The following is a 13,638-nucleotide window of genomic DNA, read 5'->3' as shown; positions in this document are numbered from 1 at the left end:
TATTTGATTAAATAAAATTAATGTAGCCGAAAATATAATGAATAGGGAGAATCATATGAGAGGGGATATTTGAGGGATTTGGATTAAATTTCCCCATCAGAAGTAGTCGTTAATTTACTATTTTTTGGTTTAGGAGACCATTACTTACTTTCAATCATCTGATGTATTTCAAGGTGTACTAATTATTTAGTTATTTTAGATTGACACTCTAATGTTATACATTTTAACTAACTCCTTAGATTATCTTATATAATCACTTGATAAATAAGTTTACTGAAGTTCTTTCAATTACAATTGGTATGAATCTGTGGTTTGCTCCACAGATTTCTGAGCATTGTCCAAAGAACAGTCCAGGTCGGTTTATTGTAAATGTTCCTTGGTTTAGTCGACCTGGCGTTGCGTCAACTTTAACTCCTAATGCAGGTACTGCTCATGAGTGTAGAGCGTCTGATGCTCTTGTTAATACTCGTACTTCCGTATTTATTGGTAGAGTTGTTCGGTTATCTACATCTAGAAGTCGAAATCCGTCGTTTTCTAGGTCTTGTTCTGGTGTTATGTAAGTGTCAAATTCTACGTCTATAAAGTCTGAATATTCGTATCTTCAGTATCATTGTTGTCCAATGGTTTTAATTGTGATTATTGCATCTACTGAATCATCAAGTAAATATAGGAGTCGTAATGATGGAAGTGCAATAACAATTAGCGTAATTACTGGTAATGCTGTTCAGATTATTTCAATTAAATGTCCGTGAATTATGTTTTGGTTCATATAGGCAATAAGTAGTGTATAACTTAGGGCATAATCTACAATTACTGTGATTAATAATAATATGACCATAGTATGATCATGGAAGAATGGTAGTTGCTCCATTAATGGTGAAGCTCCATCTTGAAGGGATAAATTTAATCATGTTGCCATTAATGAATTTTTCTAATAAAAGGTCAAACCTTTATTTGTAGAGCTTAAATCTACTGCACTAATCTGCCATATTAGAATCTAGAATTAGTCGTAGTTCTGAGTAACTATGTTCTGCAGGTGGGTTATTTTGTAGTCATTCTGTTGATCTTCTTATGTTAGCTCTAAATATGATTGCTCGGTTTGTAACCATTCTTTCTCATATAATTACAATGAATATAATGATTCCTACAATAGAAATTGTAGATCCAATTCTTGACACTACATTCCATGATGTATATGCATCTGGATAATCTGAATATCGTCGTGGTATTCCTGCTAGCCCTAAGAAGTGTTGAGGGAAGAATGTTAAGTTTACTCCAATAAATATAATTGGAAATTGGATTTTTAATCATGTGTTATTTATAGTTAATCCTGTAAATAGTGGGTATCATTGAATAACATCTCCTATTGAAACGTCCCCTTTGAACAATTATACAAGACTGTGCTTAAACTGACATACAATATTTTTAGCACAACGCAATCTGACTTTCAAAAATCCCTATAAAAGAATGGCCCTGACTAACATTAACCTATACTTTTCACAAATCACTTACCTCACAAAAATCTTGGTTACTCGAACTACGGAAGGCACTAACTACTGATAGGGATAGTTAGCAAATGAAAGATATTAATAGAGAACAAACAATGTATTTACCTTAATAGTCATAATATATATAGCAGTTCATGACAAGTTACAAAACTCCACCATCTCTTTCCCCACATCCACCACTGCTGGCGGCTCACCTCCAACTGCGCAACGCTACGCGCTGTTAACAGCCCAGCTGCCCAACACTACAATAGCGATTATTACAACAATGCAAAGCAGCCACAGATTGCTCACAGCACAGCCACTGATTTTCATACTGAGGTGGCGTTACCAATAAAAAAACCTTAACAGCCTACTTACATAGCCCCCATGCTCCCCACAAAAAAATTTACAAATTGTTTTGGGGAGTGGCCAATAATGATTTGATAAAATTTTTCATAATTACAATAACAAAGATATCAAATGCACACACTTATTGATACAATGTTGGTCAAAAGCTAAACTTTCTCACAGTCCATAGAGACAGTCCTGTTTGTTTATCACAGTAAAATAGCAGTGTTTTTCTCAAAGTCTGAGCAGTAAAAGGAAATGCACACGGAAGTAGTGGATTTCCATGCAGTCTTGAAGAAGTAGTGTTGTCCTTCCAATGGAAAGACAGTGCTGACTCTTGACATGCTGACAGGTAATGGGCCACAGCAGAGCAAACCCACAGCAGAGTCAGTCGACGTTTTAAAGAATATTGGTAGGTCATCACAGAGCAGACCCACTGTAGTCCTGGTAGAGATTACGGTATTGATGGGCCATCAGAGGCGCAGACCCACTGCAGTCTTGTAGAAATAGTGGTACTGATGAATCATCAAAGGTGTAGACTCACTGATGTCCTTGTAGAAATAATGGTACTGGTGAGTCAGCAAAGACGCAGACCCACTGTAGTCCTTGTAGAGACGGCCAGCAGCCATCCGTTGCGACTGTGCAGGTGCACAATCACTATCGAAGATTCTTGCGGAGAATATAGCAAGTCCATAACAACCACTTGTACACTCACAAAGTGTTTGGAATTGTCCTTAGAACCAGCAATGCTGTTATCCAGTCCCTTGCAGAATTATTAACACACGTGCAAACACTAACAGTCCCTACTTCTCACATATTGTGCATATACTATGACCAACAGAAATGTGTGCAGTGAAATGTATCTTAATTTAAAGAACTGGTGTCTATACAATTATAAATTTACAACATGAAAATAAAATTACAAAGGTACAAAATACATCATTAAAGAACATAACAATACAGATAACATTTGTAGTACAGGCTTTACAAAAGAATCGAAATAACATATCCATCAGAGCTACAGGAATTATGACATAAGTAAATACATAAGAGATCAGAATAACTTTGAAATATCAACTTTACACAAGCATTAAAACAGAACAGATTAAATAATGTCTAAACATCTTTACAAAGTAAATAACATATTATTAATGCAAATTATATTTGAGGATAACAGTAATCCTCATCATAGTTCATGTAGCTGAGTATGAGAAAAACTCTACAACATAAGTCTTATGAGGTAAACATATAAAGACAGGAAGAAAATAAATATACAAAAGTACAAAAACACAGCGGAATAAACGAAAGGGAAAGGACAGGGTTTGTTTTACTGCAGTATCTTGCAAACAAAACTTTCTTTACTTCTTGGAGATCTGCCTTCGTTCTTCATTATCTCAAAAAGTGCTATCTATACCTGCTTTCTGTATTCTATTCGTATTTCTTTCGAAATAATTATTTCTCAGTGTACAATACTCATTTTGGCCCAAACCTTTTTCATATAACTTTTCAATGCATTTTTTCCTATCGTCCATAGTCAGTTTCTTATGTAGTCTACCACCTCTTAAGCTAATTTAAATCTACTGAGCTCAGATGCTAAACTAAGGGACGAGGCAATGCAGCAGCACAAAACAATGAACACAAACAACAATGACAAAAAATTCAAACTGACAAAGCAATTGCAATATTACCACTAATATAAGGCACTGTGCAGCAAACAAGAAAAATAAATGTGTAGTAAACTGGCTTAACAGCGTAATACAAAGTCAAATTCAGTAACATTATGCCTGGCAAACAGCAGCAGCAAATAAAAAAAACATATATCTTAACATGACATAGCTAAGCAGAAAAAATAGTACACTAAAGATAACAATGCAGACAAGGGAAATGTATAATCACATCTTAATGTCGAAGTAATTAAAGTGGTGCACCACAAGAAGTTATTCTACCAAAAAAGTTACCAAGTACTTGAAAAGAAAATGATATATGCAGTTACTGTTATTAGTCTCTTCTTATTGTTCTTTCCATTCCAAGAGCTCCTTTTTCGAAGAATGTGGGTCATAAAATAATTATTTAATAGATCTGTTGACAGAAAGTGTTCACATTAGCAAATGCAATTAATTTTATTTCATGAAACCAATGCTGCAAGACAGCTGGAAACCAGATATCAAATGAAATAAGCAACTATGTACAAAGTAAATCATAAAATAATCATTCAGTAGTCATGCGGCATTTCATAAGTTAGTAGAAATTCTCTCAATTCTCATAGATAGACACTTGTCCTAATCAGGTGTGCAGATGTAAGAATGTTTCCAAGTTATGAGCGTGTCGTATTTGCGATGCTTTCTACAAAGGAATGTCAATAGCGAGGATAATGGCCTCCCTTTTTTTCACCTCTACCTCTGAAAGGCACACGCTAGTGGCTTTTTTTTTTTCAGGCGACTGTCGCCCAGCTGGGTGCCCACGACGCATTACGTGCAGGTGGTCACTTAACTTTCTTACCGAAATATTTACGACACCAGTTTCCACTACAGTGACAGTCTCATATAAAAATATTTCATAGGTCAAGAATTTGGGTTACAAATCTATAGAAACAAAATCCTATAAATATAACAGCATCCAAAAAATTTTCGCCAGCATTGTGATACATTCACACATATACACACATTTCATAACTCTTAAAGTGCGATTCTTGGTTTCCAACAACCTTTTTCACAAACCAGAGTACCTAACCACTGTTCATTACTCCTTACCTTATTACACATATATATATTCGTCGACACTTCTACAATATTTCATCTTAATAAATACGTAGCATAATCAAATTCCTCATATACGGTAGCATCATCTTATTGATCATAAACATACCTCAACAGCATAATACACATCGTTGTCATAATAATAACATCATAACACCTCAGTCAAATCTCAAAAACGTCATAGCTTTTTGCAATAATGTCAAAACCTAAAAAATATTCTCTCCTCATTTCAAGAGTGTCATCTACCTCAAACGTACTTTAAATATCATGATCCCATACCAAATACATCATTCAAAGCTCTCATAGTATCACAATGGTTCCAAAAAAATATGAACAGTTTACAAAGTTCAGACAAAATACAGTTTCATAAGTGTGAAGTTACCCAACTGTGTAATTGCGTAAACATGTGTGACTGATGTAGTAAAAAATATTTCTTTCTCTGTTAAATGATCAGATAGCTGTGTAATTCTGTGTTAGAGAAATATGGTACCGATGTGTAAAGTTGTATAAGCAAATACCATATTAGCTAGGGCTCCTTGTGCTTGCCAAACACATGGTACACAAAGTAGGTGTGTACCCCCCTGAGGATTAATGTAATTATACTCTCAGGTGTTACAGATTACAGCAATGGAATGAAATGGATCACGGAAATCCTTTGTATCATTGTACTTCAAATATCTTTAAAAATAAATGATTTAAGTACAAAATTAATCACTCAAATACGTGTCCTGTAGCGCTAAATGTGCGTCTTCCTGTAAGATAATCTCTGTGGAAGTGTCGTAGTTATCGTCCTCCGAAAGCTAAGTTCTGCAGAAGCCAATGTACTTACCTCATGATACACCAAATTTCAAGTAAACCAAAATGTTGCATTAAAATCTCATTAGCAGTACTGGTAAATGTTCAAAGTATGTGAGCCTTATAGTCGTTAGGTAATCGTGCAACTAACAAGCAAGAATGTACAAATAGCAACATTGTGTCATCTGTTCACTATAACAATGCATTCATAATTTCTGTTGAAATAAGTTCTCTTGGTTCTTGACTGGATATTTAACTTCAAACATTGTTGCATGGCAACAGTTTCTAAAGCATACTAGTAACGTGAAGTGAAATGTTTTATGGCAAAGACTAAGTTAAAAAGCAGATTATCTTTCAATAAGCGGTTTTATATGTGAAGTGTGGTGAAATCCTTTACTCTTCATAGTAATCAGAGTTTGAACTTGAATGCAATTGTCATGCGGTATATGTCGGTAAAGAACACTGGAATTTTTCTCAAGGTTAGCGTCTATGTTATTTTTCTCTGAGCCAGCCGGCGCATGTGGCTGCCTGCGGTGCGGGTCATTGTCTGTTTCTTTGTTGGCGCGCGTCGTTATTGGGATTCGGAGGCCGAACTTCCACAAATTCACTCTGACGAGAAGGCCCTGCCTGTTTGAATCCCACCAGTTCTGATACAATTCAGGTCTGTCGTTACGAATATATCGTCTGTCATCATGTCGGCAGATTCCGTAGTTTCTTCCTTGTCCGTCTCGTGGTGGAGAATTTCTCCCTGAATCGTAACCGTGCGCCGAACTTTTGCGTCTGAAGTTATTCTGCCTTCCTTGATAATAATTGTTTTGGTTCCCATATTGTCTGTTTCTCTGATTGTCTCTGTGATAGTCATTACCACGGAAATGCGATCTTTCTCCGTAACTATTGTTACTCTGCCAGTGGTTGTCATATGGGTGGTGTCTATTTTGGTCACGATTTGCGTTGTAAGAATAGACTTGTGTCCAGTTATTGTTTCTGTCGTCACAGAATTGTGACGGATGTGACCTGTAGTGATTGTTTTCCTGTTTTCGCATCCCGCGACTGTCTGTGTCAATTTCTAATTCTTGTAACAGTCCCTGAAAAGCTTCAATGTCGTCTTTGCAACGTCCTGCTAAAATAATATGTCGTAAATGTTCAGGCAATTTGATTAAGCAAATGCGGATGAGTTCTGAGGGGCTGTATGGGTTTGAAAGATACTGATTCTTATGCAACATGTCTTCAAAATATTTGACAAGACTGGAAAATTCAGATTGTTCAACGTGTTTCATCATCATGATGCTATGTTTTACTCGGTCTAGTGTAGCTTGAGACCAATATGCTGGGAGGAAGGCATGGTAAAATTCTCCTTCACTGTGGCAATCGTGAATGACCGATCGCATTCTTACAGCTGGTTCATTCTCCAAGTAGCCACACATAAATTCTAATCTGTGTTCCAACGACCAGTTGGGAGGAAAACAATGAGAGAATTGATGGATCCATGCTTGTGGATGAATGTCGTTGCCAGAATTCTTAAATGTTTTGAATTTACGTGTAGTAATGAATAGCTTATAGTCAAAATCATCATGTCGGCGAGTCGCATATCGGTCATTGTTAGGTCGTGTCGGCCGTTCCATCTCAAAATTCGGTGCACATTGCCAATTTCTTCCATAACTTCCAAAATGCCCTGTGTTATTATTTTGTGGCTGTTCCGTATTCCTGTGTCCCTCTTCCCGTATTGGGGCGCGAGTGTCCTCTGAAATACATAATTCTTGTATTACCTGTGTCAGCTGATCTTGTACTTCCCGGATTTCTCTTTTGCACTGTGAACTGATTTGATTTTGATTCTGTTTGAATTTTCTAATTTGTTCATACTCTTCTGTGTCAGTGAAGGCTACAGGTCTTGTGTCATTCAGATCATCATCTACCTTTGTAGATAAGTTAGTGACCTGATCCGAAAGTTCGGCTACTTTCTCCGATAGTAAACACATTTCCTCAGTGTGTTTTTCTGAACCAAGTTTCAGAGTGTCCATTTGTGTTGAAATCGAATCTACTGTGTCCTTCAAGTTTTCCTGAGTTTTTGCAAGTTGCGTAACCGAATCGGTAGATGCAACTGAGTCAATTTTAGCCCACAAGGTCTCATGATTTTCATGAACAATGGTTTGCAGTTCTTTTATGGCTGCTTCGTGAATCTGTAATGCATTTTCATGCCGCGAAAAAATAGGTTGGAAATGCTCACAAATTTGTGATTTTACGTCATTACAGACTTTTTGACATTTCGATTCGATGTTATGTAACTCAGTAGTTAAATCTTCATGTGATTGTTCAAGCGTGGTGTCTAACTTTTGAAGATTTTGTTCCATTGTGTCTAACTGTTGCTGTGTTTGTCTCTGGTGTTGTTCCATAGTGTCTAACTTTTGAAGATTTTATTCCATTGTGTCTAACTTTTTAAGATTTTGTTCCACTGTGTCTAACTTTTTAAGATTTTGTTCCACTGTGTCTAACTTTTTAAGATTTTGTCCCATTTGTCTCTGATTTTGTTCCATTTGTTGCATTAATTGCAATAATAATGTATTTGTGTTTGGAATCTGTTTCTCTACACTTTTCGGCAGTGCATTTGCACCGGCAACATTGACATTTTGACAAGCAGAAAATGTGTCTTGACTTTTTCCTGTTTTCGCATCTCGCGACTGTCTGTGTCAATTTCTAATTCTTGTAACAGTCCCTGAAAAGATTCAATGTCATCTTTGCAACGTCCTGCTAAATTAATATGTCGTAAATGTTCAGGTAATTTGATTAAGCAAACGCGTATGAGTTCTGAGGGGCTGTATGGGTTTGAAAGATACTGATTCTTATGCAACATGTCATCACAATATTTGACAAGACTGGAAAATTCAGATTTTTCAAAGTGTTTCATCATGAACGGTGATGACCCAAAACCTGAATCTACAGTATTTGCGAAATTGTGTCCTGTCATTTCAGATTCCTGAGGCGAGCTGTTGCCGACCGATCGATCCATAATGCTTCCCTGTTCACTACCTGTTTCACTGTCCACACCATTGTTTGCAGCCCTATCCATTTCCCTATGCGCAATTACCAAATTACTACTTTGAACATCAGTTAATTCATTACTCGGTGGCGCTAACACACTGCTTTCGTCTTCACTGTCATTTCTCAGTTTACTTTGGAGCCTAGTATTACGTTTTTCACACGCCATAATTGCCACAATATTTCACACGATAACACAGAAAAGCAAAATTTGAAGAGCAAAATAAAATAACATAGCAATCGATATAATGTCTACTTAATTGCAAGCACAGGTGCGGAATACTTTGTGCAAATCTACATGCATGCCACATCTGTTTTACTGTACAACAATGAAAGACTGCAACTACAAAGGAGATTCTCTCTACAATTACGCGCCAGCAATAAACAAAATCTACACCAATTACACAAACTACAAGAAAAATTCAGAAGATTCCCGTGAGGTATCCTCGGCTAAAGGTCAACATATGAAACGTCCCCTTTGAACAATTATACAAGACTGTGCTTAAACTGACGTACAATATTTTTAGCGCAACGCAATCTGACTTTCGAAAATCCCTGTAAATGAATGGCTCTGACTAACATTAACCTATACGTTTCACAAATCACTTACCTCACAAAAATCTTGGTTACTCGAACTACTGCAATACAGCGAGCACCACTACTGCCAGCTAAATAAAAGATTCAAACTACGGAAGGCACTAACTACTGATAGGGATAGTTAGCAAATGAAAGATATTAATAGAGAACAAACAATGTATTTATCTGAATAGTCATAATATGTATAGCAGTTCATGACAAATTACAAAACTCCGCCATCTCTCTCCCCACATCCACCACTGCTGGCGGCTCACCTCCAACTGCGCAACGCTACGCACTGTTAACAGCCCAGCTGCCCAACACTACAATGGCGAGTATTACAACAACGCAAAGCAGCCACAGTCTGCACACAGCACAGCCAGTGATTTTCATACAGAGGTGGCGTTACCAATAAAAAAACCTAAACAGCCTACTTACACTATAATTGCAAATACTGTTCCTATAGATAATAGATAATGGAAGTGGGCTACTACATAGTATGGATCATGTAATTCAATATCAAGTGATGAATTTGCTAATACTAATCCTGTTAGTCCACCAATTGTGAATAGAAAAATAAATCCTAAAGCTCATAATAATGGTGGCTTGAATTTGAATTTAGTTCCATATAGTGTAGCTAATCATCTGAATACCTTAATTCCTGTAGGTACAGCAATAATTGTTGTTGCTGATGTAAAGTATGCTCGTGTGTTAACATCTATTCCTACTGTGAATATGTGATGTGCTCATACAATAAATCCTATTAGCCCAATTGATAATATAGCATAAATTATACCCAATGTTCCAAATGATTCAATTTTTCCTGTTTCTTGACATACAATGTGAGAGATAATCCCAAATCCTGGTAGAATTAAAATGTAAACTTCTGGGTGTCCAAAGAATCAAAATAGGTCTTTTAATAGTATAGTAATAGCTCCTGCTAATACTGGAAGTGAAAGAAGGAGGAGAAGGACTGTAATAGCTACAGATCATACAAATAAAGGTGTTTGATCTAGAGTTATACTTTCTGATCGTATATTAATTGCTGTTGTAATAAAGTTTACTGCACCAAGAATAGATGATACACCTGCTAAGTGGAGTGAAAAAATAGCTAGGTCTACATATGCACCCCCATGTGCGATAGCTCCTGCAAGAGGGGGGTAAACTGTTCATCCTGTACCAGCACCGTTATCTACCATAGAAGATGTAAGAAGAAGGGTTAATGAAGGCGGTAGTAATCAAAAACTTTTATTATTTATTCGATTAAATTCTATATCTGGTGCACCAATTATTAATGGTACGAGTCAATTACCAAATCCACCAATTATAATAGATATTACTACAAAAAAATTATTACAAATGCGTGGGCTGTAATAATAACATTATAAATTTGGTCATCTCCAATTAGAGATCCTGGTTGACCAAGTTCAGCACGAATAAGTATTCTTATTGATGTTCCTACTATTCCTGCTCACGCTCCAAATAAGAAATATAAAGTACCAATATCCTTATGGTTTGTTGAGAATAATCATTTCTGCGGTAAGATGGCTGAATTTTAGGTGGTAGACTGTAAATCTACTTATGAGATGTTTCTCTCTTACCATGTTTTAGGTCTTATATTCAATTATGATTCTAGACTGCAATTCTAGAGGTGTAAAATTTTACTAAGGCCTAAAAGATTATTCTTTGTATTATAACTTTGAAGGTTATTACTTTAATTAACTTAAGTCCTTAGTATAATGAGATTAAGGTTGATGTTGAGATTAATCCTATTGTTGAAATTATTACTGTTATAGGAAGAATAATTCTTGATTTTTGAGACTTTATTTTTATAGATCATGAATTTTCTGTGTATGGCATAATTAGGGCTGAGAATCTAATACATATATAATAATAAAGTGTAATTGTAGTTAATACAACCATAATGGTTATAATAGTCGTTATGTTATTTTCTATTAATGATTGTATTACAATTCATTTTGGTAGAAATCCAAGGAATGGTGGTAAACCACATAGGGATAAGAGAGATAAAAATATAACGAATTTAATTTCAGATTTTATATTTCTGCTTGAATAAATTTGGTTTATAAAAATAGATTTATTCGCTTAAATAATAAGACCATAATTAATCTTAATAGTGAGTAAATAATAAAATATAGTTCTCAGATGTTTTCTCTTATTGTTAGGAATCTGATTATTCACCCTAAATGTCTAATTGAGGAATATGCTTGAAGTTGGCGTAGAGATGTTTGATTTAAACCACCTATTGGCCCAATAATAATTCTTAGAATGATAATTGTTCAAATGAAAGTTCTTAGTTGAATACAATAATATAATACCATTATTGGGGCAATTTTTTGTCATGTTATGAGTGTTAAACAGTTATTTCATCTCGAAGCTCCTATTACTTCTGGAAATCAGAAATGAAAGGGTGCAGCACCAATCTTTAATAATAATCTAGATCTTATTATTATTTGTTTCTCACCCTATTGGATACTTTATTTGAATCAGCAAAATGAAAAGAATAGTATTGTCGATGTTATTGCTTAGACAAAAAATATTTAATTGACGACTCATTTACTATTATATCTTTATTTCTTGTTAGGAGTGGAATAAATGAAAGTAAGTTGATCTCAAGTCCTATTCAAACTCCGAATCAGGATTTTGATGAAATGGACAGGATCGTTCCTATCATTAATGTTGATAGGAAGAGAAGTTTTGTTCAGTTGTTGGTCATTAAAAAGGAGAGGATTGATACCTCTATAAAGCAGTATGAACCCATTAGCTTGTGTAGCTTACCTTTTTACATTAAGGTGTATGATGCACGTTAGATTTTGATACTAAAGGAGGTAGTTTAATTCTGTCTTATGTAATTTTTAATGAAGGTAATTTTTATTTACTTGATTTACCCTATCAAGGTAACCCTTTAATCAGGCACTTCATTTATATTTAATATATAAATTTATAATTTTTTTGAATTTGTTTATGTATTATTATGGTTATTTCTAATTAATTTATCTCGATTTGGATAATTTGAATATATATAAATATAATAAGTAATTTATATTAATATATTACACTTAATTAAATTTAAATATATATAATGTTATTTTATTATTATTAAATGATTTTTTTAATACATTTATTTACATAGGATAATAGCTACTTATGTTTTTAGCTTAAAATAGGTTATTATATTATAAATTATATAATAATATGTAATTTTTATATATATATATTATTATAATTAGATATAATAAATATAATTACTGGTATTAAATATAAAATATTATATTAATATAAATGATTATATTAATTATATTAATATAATTACGTAATTTTCAATAATTAAATTATTTAACTAATATTTAAGTTAATTTATTATAAAGTTAATTTTATATTAATAACATATTAGAATAAATTACATAATTGTATAAAATATTTTTTTATATTATTTAATCTTTCTTTATTATTAGGGAAAAGAAAGATTAAATAAGAAAAGAATATAATACATTTATTGGTATACATGTTCCATATTAATCTTTATTTATATATAATAGAGAAGTTGTTGTGGTCATACGGGGGTGCGTTTCTTTTTTTTTGTCATTTTTTGTTTTTTTTTCTTTTTTTACTTTAAATATTTGAATCTTTTATTTTTTCTTAATTTTATAAATTTTCAAATTTCTTATTTTTGTTTCGAAAAGTTTTATTCTTGCTTGTTTATTCACTTATTCTTTGTATTATATGTAAGTTTCGTTAAACTAAGTGTCCTTTTTGCAGTAGCTTGATTTAATTATCAAGTGATTTTGGATTTAGCAATTGATTTAGTATCAGCATAATTCGTGCCAGCAGCTGCGGTTACACGATTGATACAAGTGAATATTATTGGTTAAAACAGTTGATTATATTTTTAGGGTTAAAATATAGATTTGTAAGGTGAAATGTAAAAATTTATTTATAACTCTTTTTATGAATCTGTGAAATTAAAATAATAAACTAGGATTAGATACCCTATTATTTTAAATGTTAATTATATTTACCAGGGTACTATTAGTTAAGGTCTTTAAACTCAAAGAATTTGGCAGTATCTCATTCCATTCAGAGGAACCTATCCCATGATTGATAATACACAATTTACTCTACTTAATTTATTTGTTTGTATATCTCCGTTATCAGAGAATCTTTTTAGAGTTATAATTCTCAAGATTTACAATTATAAAATATTTCGGGTCAAGGTGCAGCTTATAGTCAAGAGGAGGTGGGTTACAATAGATTTTTGTTTATAACGTATTTGAAGGTGAAATACTGTTAATGAAGGTGGATTTGATAGTAATTTAATTTATCTAATTTAACTGATATTGGCTCTGAGGTGTGTACACATCGCCCGTCGCTCTCATTATTGATTATTCTATTTTCTTATTTTAAGGTAGCTTCAATTTAGATGAGATAAGTCGTAACATAGTAGATGTACTGGAAAGTGTATCTAGGAAGAGTTTCAAGATATAACTTATAAGTAAAGTGTTTCATTTACACTGAAAATTTTTCTGTGCAAATCAGGATATCTTGATTATTTATTCTATTATATTTATTTTTTGTTTGTTTAAATATTTAATAAAAATAATTTTGTCGTATTTTGTCTTAGT

At 33.6% G+C, this 13,638-nt stretch overlaps 1 long non-coding RNA gene across 1 annotated transcript in view; it reads right to left on the bottom strand.

Moving 5' to 3' along the window:
• Window positions 1–235: 235 nt before the first annotated feature.
• Window positions 236–13,638, bottom strand: part of LOC126470077 (uncharacterized) — a 51,861-nt gene continuing 38,458 nt past the window's right edge. The window contains exon 2 of the long non-coding RNA XR_007586121.1: window positions 236–390. This is a non-coding gene — a long non-coding RNA (uncharacterized LOC126470077). The remainder of the gene's footprint in view (window positions 391–13,638) is intronic.

This window comes from Schistocerca serialis, chromosome 3 (genome assembly GCF_023864345.2).
Source record: "Schistocerca serialis cubense isolate TAMUIC-IGC-003099 chromosome 3, iqSchSeri2.2, whole genome shotgun sequence".
In the NCBI taxonomy this organism is placed as follows: Eukaryota; Metazoa; Arthropoda; class Insecta; order Orthoptera; family Acrididae; genus Schistocerca; species Schistocerca serialis.
Note: the sequence above shows the minus strand (reverse complement) of the source record. Positions and strands in the feature narration are given on the sequence as shown.